At 29.8% G+C, this 20,450-nt stretch overlaps 1 long non-coding RNA gene across 1 annotated transcript; it reads left to right on the plus strand.

The window, feature by feature from the left end:
• Positions 1-393: 393 nt before the first annotated feature.
• On the plus strand, positions 394-2,396 carry LOC132752291 (uncharacterized). The gene is made up of 3 exons (XR_009628800.1): positions 394-1,023; positions 1,513-1,593; positions 1,806-2,396. It is a non-coding gene; the product is annotated as an uncharacterized LOC132752291 (long non-coding RNA).
• The last annotated feature ends 18,054 nt before the right edge of the window (positions 2,397-20,450 follow it).

The raw sequence follows: 20,450 nt of genomic DNA on the forward strand, positions 1-20,450 counted from the left end.
GCATATAATGATAATAAATAATTATGTTTTAATAAGAAAACTAGAGCTATTCGGCGAGGAAATAACTTTTCAACGAGACCGGAAAGCACATGAGATATCGATATAGCAGTGTCATTTTGCATATAGGCCTAAACTAGTGTTAGTAAATAGTATATTTACTGGTACACTTGAAACACATTTGTATACAGATTATATATGTTTCAATATGTTTTTAGACTAAAACATTGTGCTAAGATACATGTACTTTACAAAATCGAAATATATTTTCTCAACTATTGCACGAAACTTTTGTTTACTATGATTTGAACATGTAAACATGTGTTAAGTAAATGTTGGCACATAGTGTATTATATTAAAGGGAGGTAATAAAATTAATAAAAATAACTCATACATCCCAGCAAACACATGACGTTAAAAAAACGTCGGATTAATGTTAGATTTTGGTCACGACGTCGGCGACCAAAATACGACGTAAATCTGACGTTAAAATACCGATGTCTAATAGACGTTTCTTTTTGACGTCGTACTAACGTCAGGTTCTGGTCGGTGTCCTGACGGTAGGTAAAAAAATAACAAAAAATAATCCTTATTCGCTGTTGTAATCATTTAAACTTTTTTTCAAATGTTAATTGAATTACAAATGAAGTGTTCTTATATAAATACAGACCAAGATCGCGGCGCTGCAACCTTATAAAACATATAGGTGGCGCTGTATATAGGCAAGTTACATGTGTTATTGTTATGAAATCTATTTATAGCCACAGATCTGTTTACAAGTTCCAATCATTTAACGTTGTAATATTATCATTTGTAGTATTATATGTATCAAAATTAGGAGTTTTTGATAGTGTTTTATCATTTAATCATAGTGACAGAAAAGGGAAAGAAAACATAATTAACCTATAATTCGAAACTAAAGTCACGTGGATGGAAATTCAAATTCGTAGGCGTTACGTTTTGGCTGTCGGTCAGGAATCGGGATGCATTGATAAGTGCATATTATAGATTTTCTTGAACAAAAAGGTCAGTTCAATTTATTTAGATTTATTTCTACTTTGTATTTGATAAATAATTGCATGATTGCAAGCAATCTTAAATTTAATTATCATCATTTGAACAGCTGAAGTAAAATGTCACACAAATTCGCGATAATGTCTAATAATAAATCTTTTTAAAATTGACATGTTTTAACTCTATTTGTGAAGGGTTTATAATACGCCTTTCAGTACTACCAAAGAGTAGTTTTCATATTTTTCTTAAACTGTGATGTTTTTGTCAGTTAAAATCTGAGAATTGAGAATGAATTTGTACGATTTCGAGCATTTCGGACTAAGACGTTTCGGTCTCAAATAACCCAAAACGTTCCGGTCCCAAATAACCAAAGACGTTTTGGTTCCTGACATTTCGGCATTAAATCTTTAATTTAAAACTATGAAATATTTAAGACTTGTGTAACTGTTCTATTTCAAACGTAGAATATATACATAAGTTAGAATATAATTTTCTTTTCAGGTAGTTAAAGTGTTGGACATGCTCTCAAAGATCGGAGGGACGGAAACACGTGAATATGTAAAAAGAAACATAATTATGAAAGTAAGATTTTTGTAAATTCTATTACATACTTTAATCCATACTAAACTGGAGTTTAAAGGCGGCTTTTTAAATGTTCAGTATTTATGTTTACTTTTAATTTTTGTTAAAGCTCTCTTATAAAAAGTTGGCAAAATTGTTCATTAAGTTAAGATAACCATGAAAACATTTTTGCTTGTTATTTTTACATGTTTCATAAATTTCTTTTTTTTCAGTGAAAATGATGTCACACACGCTATTGGGCGCTACAAACGCTACATATCCTCCGAACAGACGAGGGGTGCTGAAAGAAGGTCATATCTTAAAGCATCACACCTCAAAAGTCGTGCTAATTCTCATGGATATCTAAAAGTATAACTTTGTGAAGTAACTAAAAGGCAGTAATTTATACATTACTGACAATAATCAAAGGAGGTCAAAATATGCAAAATGGCACTAAATGTTTTAGAAATGCTGTAGAAATATAGTTAAAGTACTGAAAATCTGTCATAAATTGCTTGAAACATTAATTATTATCAGAATCTTTTAACTTTTCTTAAAATTATAATATTTTCATTATATTATTTGATAAGGCAAAATTTAATAGAAATGTGCATACATTGTTTTGTTCTTTAATATTTGTACATGTTTTCTTAGTTTCATTTATGTCATTGTTTTTGTTATACTTTTTGCTTTGTAATTAACTTATTTTATGTTTTATTTTGTTTAATTTATGAAAATTATTTAACCTTGCAGAATTTACTAAAATTGTATGTATCAGCTTAAAATTGCAACTTTTATTTTAAATTAAAAGAGCATGAAACATATTTTTGCTTTTAGTTTTCTGTTATACATTTCATTTAAGGGAAAGTTACTTAATACAAATGAGTTACATTAAATTCGATCAAATCAGGATTAGCCAGAAAATATTTATGACGTGGTGAAACAAAAAAGATTAGGGGAATGATAAGATGAAGGTCAGAAAATGATCAGATTTAGGGCAGAAAAGGGTTAATATTTAGGTCGGAAAATGGTCAGATTGAGGTCGGAAAATGGTTAGAAACTGGTTAGATTTAGGTCGGAAAATGGTCAGATTGAGGTCGGAAAATGGTCAGATTGAGGTCGGAAAATGGTGAGATAATGGTCAGATTTTGGTCAGAAAAAGGTTAAATAATGGTTAGATTCTGACGTCTACCTGACGTCAGATTATTACGTCAAAAAAACTTTCAAATCCAACCGTTTTTCCGACCGTCATCCGACGTCAGAACCTGACTTAAATCTGACGTCAGTATGACGTCTTGTGTTTGCTGGGATGTTTTGATAATGCCTTAAATATTTTTTTAATTTGAACTAAATGGATAAACTATGATGTAATAACGTTTGAAATATGTTTTTGTAAATTGTATATCATTTATAAACTTATATTATAATCATTAAAGTTTCTTTATATAAACTACTAATATGCATATAAAATTTATCCTATAAAGTTTCATTATACTCTCTGTAGACGTGTAACTTGTTTCTACAGAATACTTTTTCTTGGCCCATTGAATTCGTGGGTTAACTATACTAATTACTAATAATATACTATTAAAGCAAGGCGTGTGTAAACAGTGTTTTTCATAACCAGCCATATCAGTTTATTGGTTAAAAATTATGCTCCAAATTACCGTTTAAATCTTATCTTTCATTACAAAGCTTAATATTTCATGGTTAACATTTATTTGCTTCATTTTGACTGAAAACGAGTATATCAAAGAACATACATTCTCTGTATATCACAGAACTTGGAAAACTCATGATAACATACGCATGCACATTTTGATGTAGTTTATAAGGGGAGGTAATGATAAGACGAAAAATAGATCATTTGTGTTTTTAAGAATGAATTGTATATTTATATAGATTGCATTTTAATGTATTAATAATGATACGAGAATGTGTAAATGAGTATTTCTGAATTATGTATCATTTTATAACATTTAGTACAATTATTTAAGTATTTTAATATAAATTACACATTTGATGACTGACGAAAAACCATTAAAGCCAATATGAACGTAGAACGTTGGACGGTGAAACGGGCGACCCGGCTTCGATTTCTGGACGGCGCAGGGTACTTTTGTTCAGATTGATCATGACATTTATCATGAATTTCTTTGTACGGTCATTCGTTTCTTTGCTCTGGCATATTGAGAATTTATCAGTTTCTTGCGAAATTAAAGGCAACTAGTACTGGTAAACTGCTTGACAGCCTGTCAGGAACTATGCTCTTGTAAATTCAAAGTGGCTTACTGCCTTGACCCGCGTTGTAATACTTCATATTCAGATCGGCCACAGTTTTACTAGACTGGGTAGTAACGCAGTAGATTATGAAAAAAAAATGACAGTTTTAAGAAATCATAAATTTAGGGGAAAATAACATAATATTTATTTTCACATCCAACCAAAAAGACGGGAATTAACTGTTCATTAGAATTAATTTCATGCTTTTATTTTCTATTAATAGCATATTTTATCTGGACGCATGCTGCTTTAAATGATCATATCTTTAGTATCGTAACAGTATTATTTCACAATTACTTTTATTTCCTTAAAGCAGTGTAGACTGTATTAACTGTTATGATAGTCAGTCTGATAACATTATTTTTAATTTGACAAACTAACATTACATACATGTATTGTTTGATTTTATTAACCTGACAATTGCATACTGATTATTAATATACGGGTAATACACGCAATAAATTAATCTTCGATATATTTTCGGTAATATATTCTGAGCTCTACGCAGTTACAATGATAACATTAAAGTTGTGTCTATAAAATCGTTAAACTGAGCGTTTAAGTGATGATCCTGTCCTTGCGCCCTGTACTATTTTTGTTTGGGGTCATCCTAGGATCCTTGCCGCTTGTTCTTGTTGCTGGGTCGTGTGGGGTTGCGTTCATTGAACCCTGCTTTTCCTTGTTGATCTTGTCAATCATATTTTTTAAATGGCTAACGTGCTGTAAGATCGAGACCGCGTAGGTCCATGTTTTTTCTTATAAATATTTTAAACATAACTGTTGCTATAATGGTGTTTTTATGATTCATGTTGATTTTGAATATAGTGTGCACTTAATATATAAATAATTTTAAATAACACGAATTTATATTTAAAATTCATTATAATTTAAATCAAAACATGCATTTTCCATGGTGTAAAATGCAGTGAAAACGAGACACAGCGTTTCTAAGTTGCAAAATCCGTTTCGACAATTTTGCAAGCATTTTGTCATTTCCATTCAGATATACTGCACAAATAAGGAAAGAGAAGGTCAAAAAGAATGCCGACAATAGGAATCGAATCACAAACATCTCATATATATCTTAGGCATTCATTTAACAGATTGCGCTGTTGATAACGACCACCTAGTGCTAGTGCGACTTTTCAAAACTCCACATTTATTCATTCTCGTAAATACCACGGACAGAACCGACGTGGACTCGATTAGTGCCATAATATATTCATAACTGACAGGTCAATAAAATCAAATTATACTGTGGTGTTAACAGATAGTCAGCCCATCTGTACTTCTGATATTTGATTCAGATAAAATGCTAGACGTCCTTCAGAAATATTTTATTGTTAAACAACTTCTATTTAATACATTAATTTTAAAAGACATTTTCACAGTGTTAAACCTTTAGCATCTAGCGCTGTGATAATTTAATACAACACAATCTTTATATACAGAATCTTTTACTTCGAGGTGCATCACTTTGAATATCAAGGACTGAAAACTCACTACCTGTAAGCTTATTCCAAATGTAAAGTAGACTTAGAATTACAAATATCTTGACTGAAATGTACATTTTACTTTATAATTATATTGCATTGTTGAATAGAGGACAAACGTCATACTTGACATGAACCGGATTAAAATATATACCGCTAAACGTCATGTTATATTTCCGCATAATTCCTAATGGCAGCTACCGTTACCTCGTGTATTTCTTTCTTTTGATATTGCAAAACATATATACTCAACATCACTGATTCCGCGTCATCATTTATTTCACGGTAATGGCATAATTTTCATGTGACCAGTGTTAAAATTCGTCAGAATTGACATATTTTATTCAAGCACCTAAACAAAGTTTTCGTGCACATATTTTAAATCTATAGATTTTTACGTGAAACAGAACAACATTTTACAAACTTCTGCAAAAAGCAACAATAGTTCGTTAAATTTGTACATACGTCTGTAATGTAACACCATTACCGCGATTTAAATGATGACATACTGTATTCAAAATGGCCGACATATGGTCTACGTTTGGTCCATTATAATTGACTTTGACTGATATATTGTTGTTTCCTTGTGCCATACAGCAAAAATACCTATATGTTACAGCTTATGACAATTTTTGTACCATAAGATTCATTTGTTGTTTCCTTTCTAGTTTCAAAGCATTAAGTACCGTGAACTAAGAGGAGCACAGTATACAGACTCTATTAAATGTTTATAAATAAGACGAGCACTCTTAAAAGATTTAAAGAAAGAGACTGTCATACGAGTGTTGATTTATTTCTGTATGAGGTCATCTATTACAGTAGACATATCTATCAATCATGTCCTTATTGTTACGCGTCTTTCTTCATCTTAAGACAAAAATTTACATTATTGACATTATACAAGATCTCTTGCACATATTAGAATTCATAATACCAACGAACCAATAATATATAACCCTTTAATAGTCATAAAATATATGATAAATAATTGGAAATTGAACCCTCATCATATGCATTCTTATACCACACGATAGTCACAGTTTACTTGATTACAGTGGATATAGATCTCATGTCCACGTGTGTTTAGTGACTGACACAATCCATTAGACAATCCGTTAGACAGCTTTTTTCCAAACAAAGGGAAATGAAATATTTTTCAATACCTTTTATAAAGAACATTTTTTCAATCTATTGTGACATGAATCCAATTAGGGCGATGCAGCTTATGTCTGACTTTCTTCAAAACTTTATTTAATTTTCTTCACACATTATGTTTTAAAGTTTAAATGCCTTTAAATGCTTTCATTGTATCAATAAGATGTCGTTTGTTTAGGATAAGGTGTAATAATATATTGTGATTAGGTTGAACTGCCTCTGATTACAAACTGCTTTGACAACATAAAATTTAGTAATATTTTATTTTAAGGAATTGGTATATATCTTACTCAAGTCTTTTGTTTCGCATTTGACCTTTTTGTGTTGGTAAAACTTAATTTTAATGTAATGCATCAACTTACATATGCGCGTGTACATGATAAAATGTACAGTTTTTGCATAATTATATCACAAACTATTTCCAAATATTGCCCTCGATTTTTTGTTGATTAAATGAGACACTTAAATGCTTCATTTGATTAACTAGTATCTGTTGCAAATAACATGTGTGATTTAACTGTGCAAAAAGATGCAGAAATTCGTCATAACATATGATACTTTATTAATAGAATACATCTTGATAGATAAACAGATAACCGTAGACTATACCCACCATTTCTGTCTATGAATCGTCTAAATAAAATCTTGAAGAACAGTAACAAGGACATATCAAAGGTCGCCATACCTGGCAATATTTCAAAATTCTGTAGGGTAAGTTAAACAGAATATCACCAAATAATAAGACCGAACAGGAATTTCTTCAAAGTAATTCAATTGTTTTTGCATTTATTGTAACAGATATCAGGTTTTGAGAGCATTTCAAGAATTTCAAAGGACATCATTGCACTGTGTGGCTGAATATCCTTAGCCCCCTCCATCCATACACTTTACTAAAAGTTTCGTTTCTTGTTCATGCAGGCACTTTCAATCCGAATGTAAATAATATATAAATGATCAACCAATTTGTTCAATATTAAATTATGCTTAAGTAGTTCCCAAGGGGTCTAGACAGAAGAATTCAATCAAACTTTGGTTTTAACAGAATTACTAAATACAGCTTGCAAATTGTATATATGTTGTGTTGTACTCGAGGGCAATTGTTAATGCTTTCTTCTTAAATTCAGTGTTTGCCTACATTTTCTAGCTAAGGTATATTTTATAAATTTGTTCGTGTAGATGTATAGAGATAAGCTTGTATGATGCCGTATAAAGGTACAAAACATGCCTATTCGCAATCCTCAGTACCATAAATAATATAAATAAACACAATTTTGTATCCGAAATTCAGCCTGGTAAACCTTTTATGTAATGCCTAATCATCTGATTATGTCCGAAGCAACCTTTTCTCTTTTCGAAAAATATATGGAGGAAACAATGTTGAGTTCCTTTTAGGATGCTTATATATTCAGCGGCCACACATTTTCTTTCACGAGTTACTGAAATTGAAAAAAAAAAAAAAAAAAAAAAATTTTTTAAAAAAACAAAACAAAAAAAAAAACAAAAACAAAAAAACAACAACAACCCCCCCCCCAAAAAAAAAAAAACAACAAAAAAACATGGACGTAATGTTAAAATTTGGTACTTATTGAAAATTATTTTCTTATAAACGTTGACCTTAATCCGCGTACGTTGTGTGATTTATGTTTTACTTCTTTAATTTAAGTGATGTTTCTTCACGTTATCATTTACATCATGCTGTATCTTAATAACTTCTAAACTCTAATTATTCATACCAAATAGCCTAATCTTAAGTAGGCCATAGCTACCTACTAGCAGGAAGTTATTACCTAGAAGGTATAGTGAAAATGGACATGTATTGGAAGAGAGAAATTAAGTGTCAATCTATCATGATAAATGTATATCTAAATCACTGTCCTCGAGCAGAAATTTCAATTATACAAGTTAATGAACGGATAAACAGAAGTAAATGGCGCTATACCTACTTATAAGAAATGATTCAAATGTCCCAATTCCTAGAGCAATCTTGTTATTAAACAAGAAAGGTTGTGAAAAACAGTGACGGCAGAATGTTTTATATCATGATGAACATAACATTTAAAAAAAACGGTTGACGTAGAAACATCCTTCACTGTTTAATAAATAAGAGAAAACAAGATTGTCGCGAAGTTTACGCTTTAATCAAAATAAAATCAATGTAACTATACTAAGTGCCTAAGTATTTAGCCAACAGTGCGATAATACCTTAACAATCATTCAATCAATCAATAATAAAAATGATTTCTTTGAACCAATAAAAACAATTCACTTATAGAATAATCAAACGTTTATTTTAACATTTCAAATCTATATTGTTTTTAATTTTTGACACTACTGTTGAGGGATATTCAGGCAAAATAATGACAAAAATATTAAAATGATCTTATGTACTCAAATCACGCTAAAATGACTTTTCTTGAAGTTTCAGCTTGAATAATATTTTGGGTTTGAAGCGTAAATATATCTATATATGTTGAACAAAATTTAGACGCCAATAGAATCACCAAACAGTTTTTAATCAAGTCAGGTGACTTGAACAAACCCTTGAAGTTACAATAACAGATATTGTGGATATTTTATGATTGAAAGAAGACTAAGTCATTCATTTGACATGTTCTTTAACGTTTCCAGAGTTACCATTGACACCTTTTGTGAAATGCTAGCGCTCTTACCTGACCCACGCGGGTCAAGTTAGAAAACCACCATTTTATTCTTTACATGGAGACAAGCTTTGTTCCTTTGCCTGTCTAAAGTATTCATTTTGAGGGCATTTACAGAATAATGAACGAAAAATTCAAAACTAAGAAATGAAAATTTTGCCTGTGCCTCCCTTAAACACTATCTGGTAGGTTTAGTAGTTCGGTAAGTTAGTTTACCGAACAAATTGGAAAGTATGTAGGAAAATCTTTATAAAAAATGGGGCATGTTTGAATTACATAAAATGTTTTAAACGTTCGATATAATTAAATATATTTGATTTACTACATGAATATTTATTTTGCAAATCGAATGAAAGATCTTATGTTTGAAAGGATCATATGGTTGAGGATAAACGTAGTTGCATTTGTCCGTTTCGAATGTTTCGTAGGCTTGATACCAACAAAGAATGGGAAAATGGTCAACAAATAATTGCTTTCATGAAAGAATAGATAAGTTTGGTATTGTAGGATACTGTTGATATCTGTCTGTATCAGGTGTAAGACTTCAAATTGAATGTACATTTGGTTTTGGTACATTATTATACATTACACATGTAATGTAATGTAGATATCGTAACATATTTAAGTTATTTTTAGTGCACATTTCTGCGACAGATTCTATATACATGTTAATAGTTCTACATATCATACAGATATGTTCCGTCCGTGACCGAGTGGTTAAGGTCGTTGACTTCAAATCACTTTCCCCTTACAACTGTTGGTTCCGACAGGGACTATGGATTCTTTCATGTGAGAAAGCAATCCAGCTAGCTTTCGGAACGTCTGTGATTCTTTTCAGGTGCCCATTCGTGCCCGAAATGCACTGAAGACACCTGAAGTCGTCATCCAACAGTGAAACTATAGAAAATAAAAATAAAATCCTATTCTATTTAATAATTACGTTGTTATTATTTCCAATATACATAGTTTGCATTTTTATCTAATATTTTTTAATGTACGACTTTTACATGTCTGATTCTTTTATGACTTTGACATGCTATTTAGATGTTTTATTGAAAAATATCACAGAAGATTATGTTTGATGTTAAGTTCTGTTTCCACATTGATTGTTTTCTACCGAACTACACCATATGAAGTAATGGTAATGTTTTACTTTATAAGATATAAAAACGAATTGTGAAGACGCTTGATGATATTATGATTTTATGAAAACTGGTCTCCCGACATCAGTCAAGTTTCTTGAAGAAAAAGAGAACATTATCATAAATAAGCCTTTGAAGACCATTGACATATGAGTTGAACATGTATATAATATAGCTTTGCACCCTAAAAGTTTAAAATGTTATTGAGAGTTTGAGTGCATTGTGTGACGTCATGTAAAAAAGAAATGAAATAAAAGTTGTATTCAGTCTTGCAGATTCGTTGGCAAAATGCCTTTTCAGTCTGAAAACCAACAATCGAAACAAATATCAATCGTTTAGTTATTAAAAATAGAACAACAAGGGACAAAATTGTCTCTTAGTACAGCGCGATTAATTCACTCGATTGATGTGTGAGCTTTTTAACGTGCATAAGATCAACTGAACATTTTTATAAAAACTACCATTTTAGTAAGAGATAAAACTAGTTCCACATTGAAGGAATAAAAGATAAGAATAAGTCAGGTCATAATATTTTGAATTATTGTTTAGATATATTACACGCCTACTAAACAGTGGCTCTTTCACATTTTGGTGATCTGTTTAAATGAGAGCCCTCGACAGCAATCGACCAAAACAAAGCTGAAAAAGTCAAATACAGTTTATAAAAACATCCAATTTTAAAAAATATATAAGAATGCTATGCCACATAGAACATTTTCTCGTCAGTTTGGATGCAGTTTCGATACGGAATACTCGAAAATGACGTTGCTAGAACTTTTACCAGATATTCACTCGTGCGGTTTCTTTCGCAAGGAGAAACATTTTAAGGGATTTCTCTACCATCAATTTAGACACACAAACAAAATATATTTATCGATTATTAATAAATAAGAGTTTTCATTTTAAATTTAATTGTTCGAATGGCGGTGGATATTTTAGCGAGGTTACATATGAAAAAGCACTTTTTATTAGAAATAATGTACTTTACTAAGAATTAGAAAAGCATTATAAATATCTGATTTTCAACGCAATATTCATTGGATGATAAACTCGAATATACCCATCAAACACTGGAATTCTTGATGATGATAATTATCATTTGTAAAACGTATGTGTCTTGCATGTGCCTTGAACCAAATAAACCAACAGAAGAGAACGAATGTCTAATTTATCATTATTATGGCCAGAACTAAATGGCCTACTTTGATTTAGAATAATGTCACAAATAAGATTAATGTATACTACATCTACCAGACAATTATCAGAAGTTCAATAAACTTGTATGATTACATGATGTTCTGGTGCTGTTTTGTTTAATAAATGCATCCAACAGGGAAAATGAAAAAGACAGTTTCAAATGTTCACTGAGGATGTAAATGTTGTATTTATCAACATTTGTTGGATATTTACAGATATTTCCATGCGCAACGAGTGATTTATCGTTCATACAATCATGGAATTATGGCAAAATGTAAACTTTTTCATAATTACACTTTGACAAAGAAAAGTTGCTTTTATTGCCTTGTTCGTCTTCCGCATGATATGTTGTTTTCCCAAATATAAGTTCATGTGCACTTTCAAGATAAAGTCTGTAATGTCAAAAGAATGAAATTAAATATAATTACAGCTTGTTATTATGATGTTTATATTATACGTAATATATATAATGATGTTTATAAACAATTGTTTACAAACTAGCTTGATAATGTTGTTTTAACAGCTATGGTTATATTTTAGGATGCCAGTTTACTGTTTTTATATATATTTAAGTTGATTTAAGCTTATCAGACTAACATCAACAAACATTTAGGATAATAAAATTTTTTTGTTTTAACATATAATAATTTTTTGTAGTTTTATCATTTTAAACAATTCTGCCTTCGCAATACCTCTTGCCCAAGATTGTGTTATACATTTTTCTATATTGTTATTCTACATACATTGGTGGAATATTTTTCAGCTTATAGCGCCTTTTAGTCCTGATATAGACAATGTTATTTTGTGAGGTTATTGACGATATTTTGTGTTCCTTCTTGATAAAAATAATGATATTGTAATATGTTAATATTCTTTAAATGTGGTAAAGCCTTAGTTTTTCGATGATTTTTAAAACTGTATCTTCTACTTTCTAAAATTATTATAATTTTCACTACGCATTCTTTTTTGGAAAGATCAATTGTTGAGATATTGGGTTTGTTTGATTTTTTTGTATAATTTATAATCAAGAGATTTACGCTACAATTGCGTTTCGTTTCTCTTAAATTAAGTGTTTTAATTCTAACTAATAAGAGCTAATAATGTACACATTGAGAACTTCGTTGTCTTACTTTCTAATTGAGAAGTATTTTACAAACTCAGTAGACGATGTTCATATTTTTGATATTGGTTGTATCACTTCTACAAAATAGATACAATTTATTCTATTCATTAACAACTGTCTTTATTAATACTGTTTATTTTGAAACCTCAACACAGACAGAATGCAAAAGGCTTATATTAATTTTAAATCATAACCATAAGTGAAGATGCAGGTCTTGTTTGTTTTGATAGCCTTTATTTGGTGTCTGTAATAATTATAATTATGATGTTAATTACGTTTGTCAATAAATTGTCAAGGACATTCGGACATTTGTTCGCGATTAAAGTTTCTCATTTTTCAAAGTGAAAGTCTTGTTTAATCTTTTCGAACATTCTACTAGCTCCTTATAGATAATTATAATAAAGATTGCAACGCCATTTCGACACACGCTTTTGTTTGAGGTTGCATGCTGTCACGAATGTAAAGTTTTACACTTGAAAAATAGTATCTGAAACAGAAGTTTTGGACACAATATATAATTGTTTTTGATCAAATTCATTCGGTGATCTTTTTGTTTATTCTTTTTCTTAAATAAATGGGTATTTTTTCGTTTGATCTTTTTCTCTTTTCCATAATTTTATTTTCTTTAGAACATGAAATCAACTATATAATTTCCATTGATGAATATTTTCATAACTATGATTTCATAAACCATCATATAGATATAACACTTACATTCTTTACTTTATACATGCATTCCTCAAGGGGTATGGTTGATCAAGCTGTTGTTCGATAATACTGAATATTGTTATTGTGCGAGTGTTTGCCGTTTCTGTTTTTAAATTGAATAAAGTACTGTTCACTCTGTTTTGTTCAGTGGTCATAATTGGTTTACAGAAAACTTTGAAACAGATGTTCATATCTCTAGAGTATTTTAGAGTGTATGGGAAAATATCTTTCCATCAGCATGTTACGGAACATTATTGAATTATATTAGATTTTTTAGTCATTGATGACAACAACAACCCTTTTATACCGTCTTTTCATTATACGTTGCAAATTGAAAGAAAGGTAAACGAAATACTTTTGTTAATAGAATTTCTCCAAAAATAACTGACTGAATCAAACGCTATCCTATATACTTCGTTTGTCTGTCCCTCAATTACTCTCAGATTGTGTTCTCGATTAAAATCTATTTATGCAAAAACCAACTTTTTTATTGACGACTCGAAAAAGAAATTTTGCCATATTTCACAAATATAATTCAATTATTGTCTTTTACCTAAATAATAAGCAGGAAATTCCATATTTATTTTATTAATCAACATGATTAGTTTAGTTAACAGCTTGTATCGTTAATGTTTGTAAGGTAAAAATGATGTTGAAAAACTCTTCAGGAGACCCAAAGTTGTGTTAGGTTCGAATCCCAAATTATTCCGAAAATGATTACTTTACGGAATGAACTGTTCTCTAATTAGTGGAGGGAAGGTAGTTTGTAGGCGGCCGGATAGCTTAGTCAGTAGAGCCGCAGTCCGGTATTCCAAGGGTCCCAGGTTTGACTCTCGGCCAGGCTTCACATTATATATATATATATATACTCACTAAAGTAGTGAGTAAAGTATGTAAAGGATCAATTGGGAAGGATCCTTTTTAGTGAAACCTCAGATGATTCCTACAGTGTAGAATTACCGTCTGAATGCAAGTGTTGTATTGCTTTGAAAATTGTACATCTTATCTCTAATTAGTGTTGTACACCTAAATCCTACCGTCTGTTGAGGCCTTTTGCTTGCAATTTGATGGCAGAAATAATTTATTATCACACTTTAAATCTTTTTCAATAGAAATATAAGTATTATCTTCAGTTTACTACAATGCTGTGCTTATGTTAAAAGAAATATACTATCGTCTGAGAAATATAATCTACAAACTGTCAATTGTACTATTAATGTAATTTGTTTCTTGTGTCTGTTTCAAACTTTTGTTCCTTATAACCTTATTAGATTTAACTTCTTGAAATTGCAAAACAGTTTAAAAAATCACTTTGAAAATAAGCAAAGTATATGGATACCAATTCAATTATTCATTGATTCTTTGCCCCATTATAAAGTTTACAATATATAAAATTCTTTAGAAAAAAAAGAACATGCCGGATATAAATTATTCCATATTACAAATCGTTTTAAACCGCTGGAGACATTATAATTATGAATACTCTTTTATTTTAAGATTAATTAATATAACCCAAGGCTACATTCAATTCAACTAGTATCAATATTTTAGCATAATCACATAACAATATTCATACTGTCTGACAATCATTTGATAATGCATATTTCCAAAATGTTTTGACTATCATAGTTAAATGAATTGTTCCCTAAATTTAATTGATTTAAATTTTGCACCGGCTTATGTGACTGGCAAATTAACCATACTTGTAACAATTTTCTTCGCTGTAAATTCATTATTTTGTTTAGTGTACATAATTAATTATGATAATGTATAAATGATAATAATTCAATTATGTTAACCATGACGCATCACTTGACTATAATGTTGATTGACATATTTATTTACATTACTTTATTTTTACAGTTTAATTTTAAAAATGTGTATTCTAAACAACAAACACCAAACCTAAAAAGAAAACATCAACCACTGAAACTTGAATAAAATTTCAAAAAACTTATAAGCTATAATGAAATGAAATAAATCAATAAATATTCGTATAAACAAACTATTATAATGTTTTATTCTTACAGTAATATATCATGAAAATCTTCTTCAATATATTCATTCAAGCACGTTTACCAAACTAAAATGTTTTTTTTTTTAATTCGGAGCAAAGCAAACTGAAATTATGTTCATTCTCCAGCCGAGTTCTATTTTAATATGACAATGATAATTCTAGAGCAAACACGGTCAAAGCACAAGCAGTTGCATTAATTTATTTTTTAGTTAAACAACAGAAAATTAAAACCAAGTTAATTCTTCATTTCTATAATGTAATGCAGTTATTTTCTCAATAAAACCTTGCCAAATAAACATGTAAATAGTTGCAAATGTATTTATTTTCATTTATATTATCTTTTATTTTTCAATTTAGAAGAAATAATCTCCCTATACCGATTTTGGTATCTAACCTGATAAGGAGTGTTTGTTTTGTGTCTGTTTTCTGTCTGAAAATGTTATATATGATTGCAAAATAAATTCTTATTATCGTTATTATCGTGTGAGTTCTCATACATATGACACTTTAAAGGAAACCAAAATATCAAATAAAGAGAAGTCACAAAAATTATTACATAAGATATTGAACTAAAAAGTAATGAGTGTTACCCCTTTTTGCATTACATTTTCTTGATATTACCTCAAAATGACACAAACTTTCTGTCGTTCCATTGACTTTAAATAGTGTTCTCTTTACCAATGGAGGCCCATTATGTCTCATAAGTTACATTGTACAACATTGTAATGTTTTAAGTTTTTTGTGGTGTCCTCATACATTTTCCAAACATTTACTCATTGCTCATATTTCAAAGTCATCTTTTGTTTTTTTTATATTTTATATTATTAAATACCTCTTTGTTTACATTTTGCTACTTTTTATAACTTATTTCACAGTCAACATTGATTTATTCAGGTTATGAACATCTCTCACGTTTTACAACATTATTCTGTTACCGAGACATAATGTGCCTTTAACAAAAACATTGCATGAATATCAACAGTATGTATCTAAAATACACAAATTATTATTAACCGGTAGAAATGAGAACTGTTTTTTTAAAATAAAACAACATATTTTTCTATGACTGGATTATTGGCGATGATCACGTGTTTCTAGAGTTTTGTCTTGTGGCGCGTTCATTTACTGTCGCCCTTTTTTGTTTATCTTTATTTGCCAAGAAAATAAAGATTTTCATTACATTTATCATTCTGTTAAATACTTGTCTGTGTTATATTTTGTTTATTTCAAACACATATTCTTTAAATTGAATTAGAAATTAGGTTATTTTACATTAACCATCATGTTTTCTGATAATCTTATCAAGTTGTCATTGAAACATAACCCTTATGTATAAAGCCTAAATAATGGGGATACCAAAATTGCATTATTATTCACTTATTCCTTACGATATTATCAAAGTATTGAATTAGATTATTTCATGTATTTTCCAATCCGTATGGAAATATGATTGTTTTCCTTTAAAATGTTTTCCATACAAACATGCCATACTGTAAAGTAATATATTATTCATTTTAGAGAAAAGAAAACCCAAAAATAACCTTACATAAACGACAAACATAATATAAAGACGCAATGTCTTGAATTGAATTAAATTGATAACCTTTATATATATTATATACATTATAAATCACATCTTTCTTGTTCAAATATGTATGCACTTATATACTGTCTAGGCTTTCCTGTTTTTCATTTAAATCACAATTTTATGGATTTCTCTGACACAAATGCAATATCAAATAATTGTCAAGTATCGAATTAAGAAAGGGTTTACTGTGTAGTTTAAACATTGGCGTCTTTACGAAGTTTCTTTTAAAACTATAATTATATTGCTAAGCCCCGACAAGCACCGTCGTCTGAAATCATGAACCTTCTTTACAGACAATTAAAAGAGAACGATCAATATATTGTTCAATATTTAACATTCTACAGTAACCCACTTTTCGTCATTAATCATTCATAAAAATAACATGATGAAAGCCATGAAAACTAGTACTCTTAGTATACCGCAGTTGTCAAATTATTTATACAAAGTTCAAATTCAAACATAATCAATAACTATTTTTTGGTGCGGGCAATATATTCAACAGTACGTACGAACTATATGACTGTCTTTTATTACAAAAGACATACTGTACAATTCAACACAATTATATTTAAGCTATAAATTAATCTGCATTCTTTTCGTGCTCTAGAAAGGGTAGCTCATCTGTGTTCCTTTTTTTCATTTTGGTATAATAACATAAAACTGAACAGAGAGAATATTATGTTTAATAATTGAGCTACTAGTATTCAAATTCAAAAAATAATAATTTAAAAGAGAAACGATTTTTTTCTTAGACGATATATATCTTCCGTACCATCTAGCACCGGCTAGTTTTATTTGACTATAAAACATTAATCTAACTTTAACATCTGAAATTACTTTATATATCGATATAAAAACATTGCATTTTTGTGCGAATACTTCCGTCTTCGGTTATTGAACTCAAAATCAAGTTCAAATAAAAGGTACACCAACCATGTCGCCCCATATCGCCAGCATGAGCTATATTCAATTTAAGATACTTAACAAAGTATAATATGTGAGCGCACATGTCTAAACAATGTAAGTGAGACGAGCTTTTACAGCTAGCATACTGCATTTGTTACCTGATGTTGTGAGTATTAAAGTCTTAAACGTTTAAACATTGAACTCAGGCAGTATAACATTGGAATGACATATATATACTCTAAATAAGTTATATTAACTTCCTTACTGTGTCCAAATACGTGTTTTAAAAACAATAAATCTTTAGAGAACAATTATCTACAAAACTGTCATTTCTACTGTGAAAGTAATTTGTTTCTACATTCTACATGGGGTGCATACTAAAAGATTTAAATATTTTGAAAATGGGAAATGTCAAATAAATTTGTTTAAGTATAAGTTAAAAGAGAAAATGATTATATACTTTATTATTAACCTTGCGATCTATATCGTGCCTATTTTGTCTCTTGACCTTTCATGCAGGAATAACTAAGCCATTCTTTGTGAAACTTTGAGCTCAAACGTTTAAGATGAAATATCCTCAAATTAAACATCATCACATAGTCTCCCGTCTTTGCTATTTCCTTATCACTTTTGTTTGTCAAATTAAAGATTATTTACAACACGCGTAGCCCTAATCCTTTATGAGTATGTTAACAATCATAGTCTATCAAATTGAGTTAAAACGGCATTATAGCAATAAGTTGCAGTATATTAAAATATATGCTCATATTTTCTCCATTCAAAACAAAAATAAAAATAAACAAACACATTTTTACATTTACGTATTATGATATTCACAAGTATCTCCCTAGTCATCAATTGTGCAATTATGTTATACATCATCGTTAAGTGAGTTAGAACAATTATATCGGTGATTTTTGTCTGTAATCATCTAAATGTGCCAAAGAATTTGCTTTTATTCGATATAACGATAGCCAGAGGGTTCCCGTGAGTCCGATCGAATTCCTATTGCCAGACGTCCCTTTATTCTCAAGAGGTGCGTACATTTGTCCTTTGTCATATTCAATATCACTTGAAGCAAAGTAAACAAATTAGAAGTATTCCCATAGGTACACGGATATCATTTTCGGATAGTATTTTCATCAAAATTGATTATGTGGCCTTACTTGTTATGCTGTGGTCCTAAGCTTTTAACGATTAGGGGAAACAACGTTCATTCCCTTATATATCATTGCATGTTTATTTCAAATGTGACAAGGAAGCATTTTAGTGCTCATTACACATACCATTTGTTGTAAGAAGAAAATGGTTAAAATCTAAGTTATTGACAAGCCAAGAAATGTAAATAACAGTATCGATTAAAATTTTGAAATGATGCAAACAAAGTTTTGCGACTAAAATCTGCAAATACCTTTCACTTAGTGTTTACATATTTAACCCATTTCGTTATATACACGCCTTTAAACGCCTTTTTCAACCCCCTCCCTTTTTGTTGTCTCAAATAGTGAAAAAATGTCCTATTAAGGACACCAACACTTGTTTTTGTTTGAGAAATATTGTTTAAAAAAGTAACCACTTTTTCGGCAAGGCCCCCTATTCAAAAGATACATAAGGGGGTTGCCAGAGGGGGGTGTAAATCATTACCATGAGTGAAGATGCAGGTCTCGATTGTTTTGATTGCCTTTATTTGGTGTCTGTACCTTAGAAACAAAGACATATACTAATTTTGTTTTAAGTTTTTATTGAGTTTCATAAAGGTTTTTGTCATCTTTTATGACAATTACAATATTACATAGAAATACCAAATACAGACTGGTAAAATCGATGGTAATTACGTTTGTCAATAAATTGTCAAGGGCAATCGGAAATTTGTTCGCGATTAAAGTTTCTCATGCATTTCTCAAAATGATAGTCTTGTTTATTCTTTTCGAACATTTTACTGATAGTTCCTTATAGATAATTATACTAAGGATTTCAACGCCATTATAGCACACGCTTTTGTTTAAGGTTGCATCATGTCACGAATGTAAACGTTTTACACTTGAAAAATAGTATCTGAAATAGAAAATTTGGACATAATATAAAATGTTCTTTGATGAAAATCATTCGGTGATTTTTTTGTTTGGTTATTAATACTTTTTTATTAAATAAATGAGTATTTTAACGTTTGATCTCTTTCTCTTTTCCATAATTTTATTTTCTTTAAAACATGAAATCAACTATTATATTTTCCATTGTTCCTTTCATAACTATGATTTCATATACTATCATATAGATATGACACTTTCATTCAATACTTAATATATGCATTCCTCAAGGAGTATGGTTTTTCAAGATACCGTTAGATAATACTGAATATTGTAACCGTGCGAGTGTTTGCCGTTTCTGTTTTTAAATTGAATAAAGTACTATTTACTTTGTTTTGTTCACTGGTCATAATTGGGTTACAGAAAGCTTTGAAACAGATGTTCATATGTCTAGAGTATGTTAGAGTGTATGGGAAAATATCTTTCCACCAACATGTTACGGAACATTATTGAATTATATTAGATTGTCTGGTCATTGAATACAAGAATAACCCTTTTATAACATCTTTTTATTATACTTTA

Source organism: Ruditapes philippinarum, unplaced genomic scaffold (genome assembly GCF_026571515.1).
Source record: "Ruditapes philippinarum isolate M1 unplaced genomic scaffold, ASM2657151v2 ctg1647_1_1_1_1, whole genome shotgun sequence".
Lineage (NCBI taxonomy): Eukaryota > Metazoa > Mollusca > Bivalvia > Venerida > Veneridae > Ruditapes > Ruditapes philippinarum.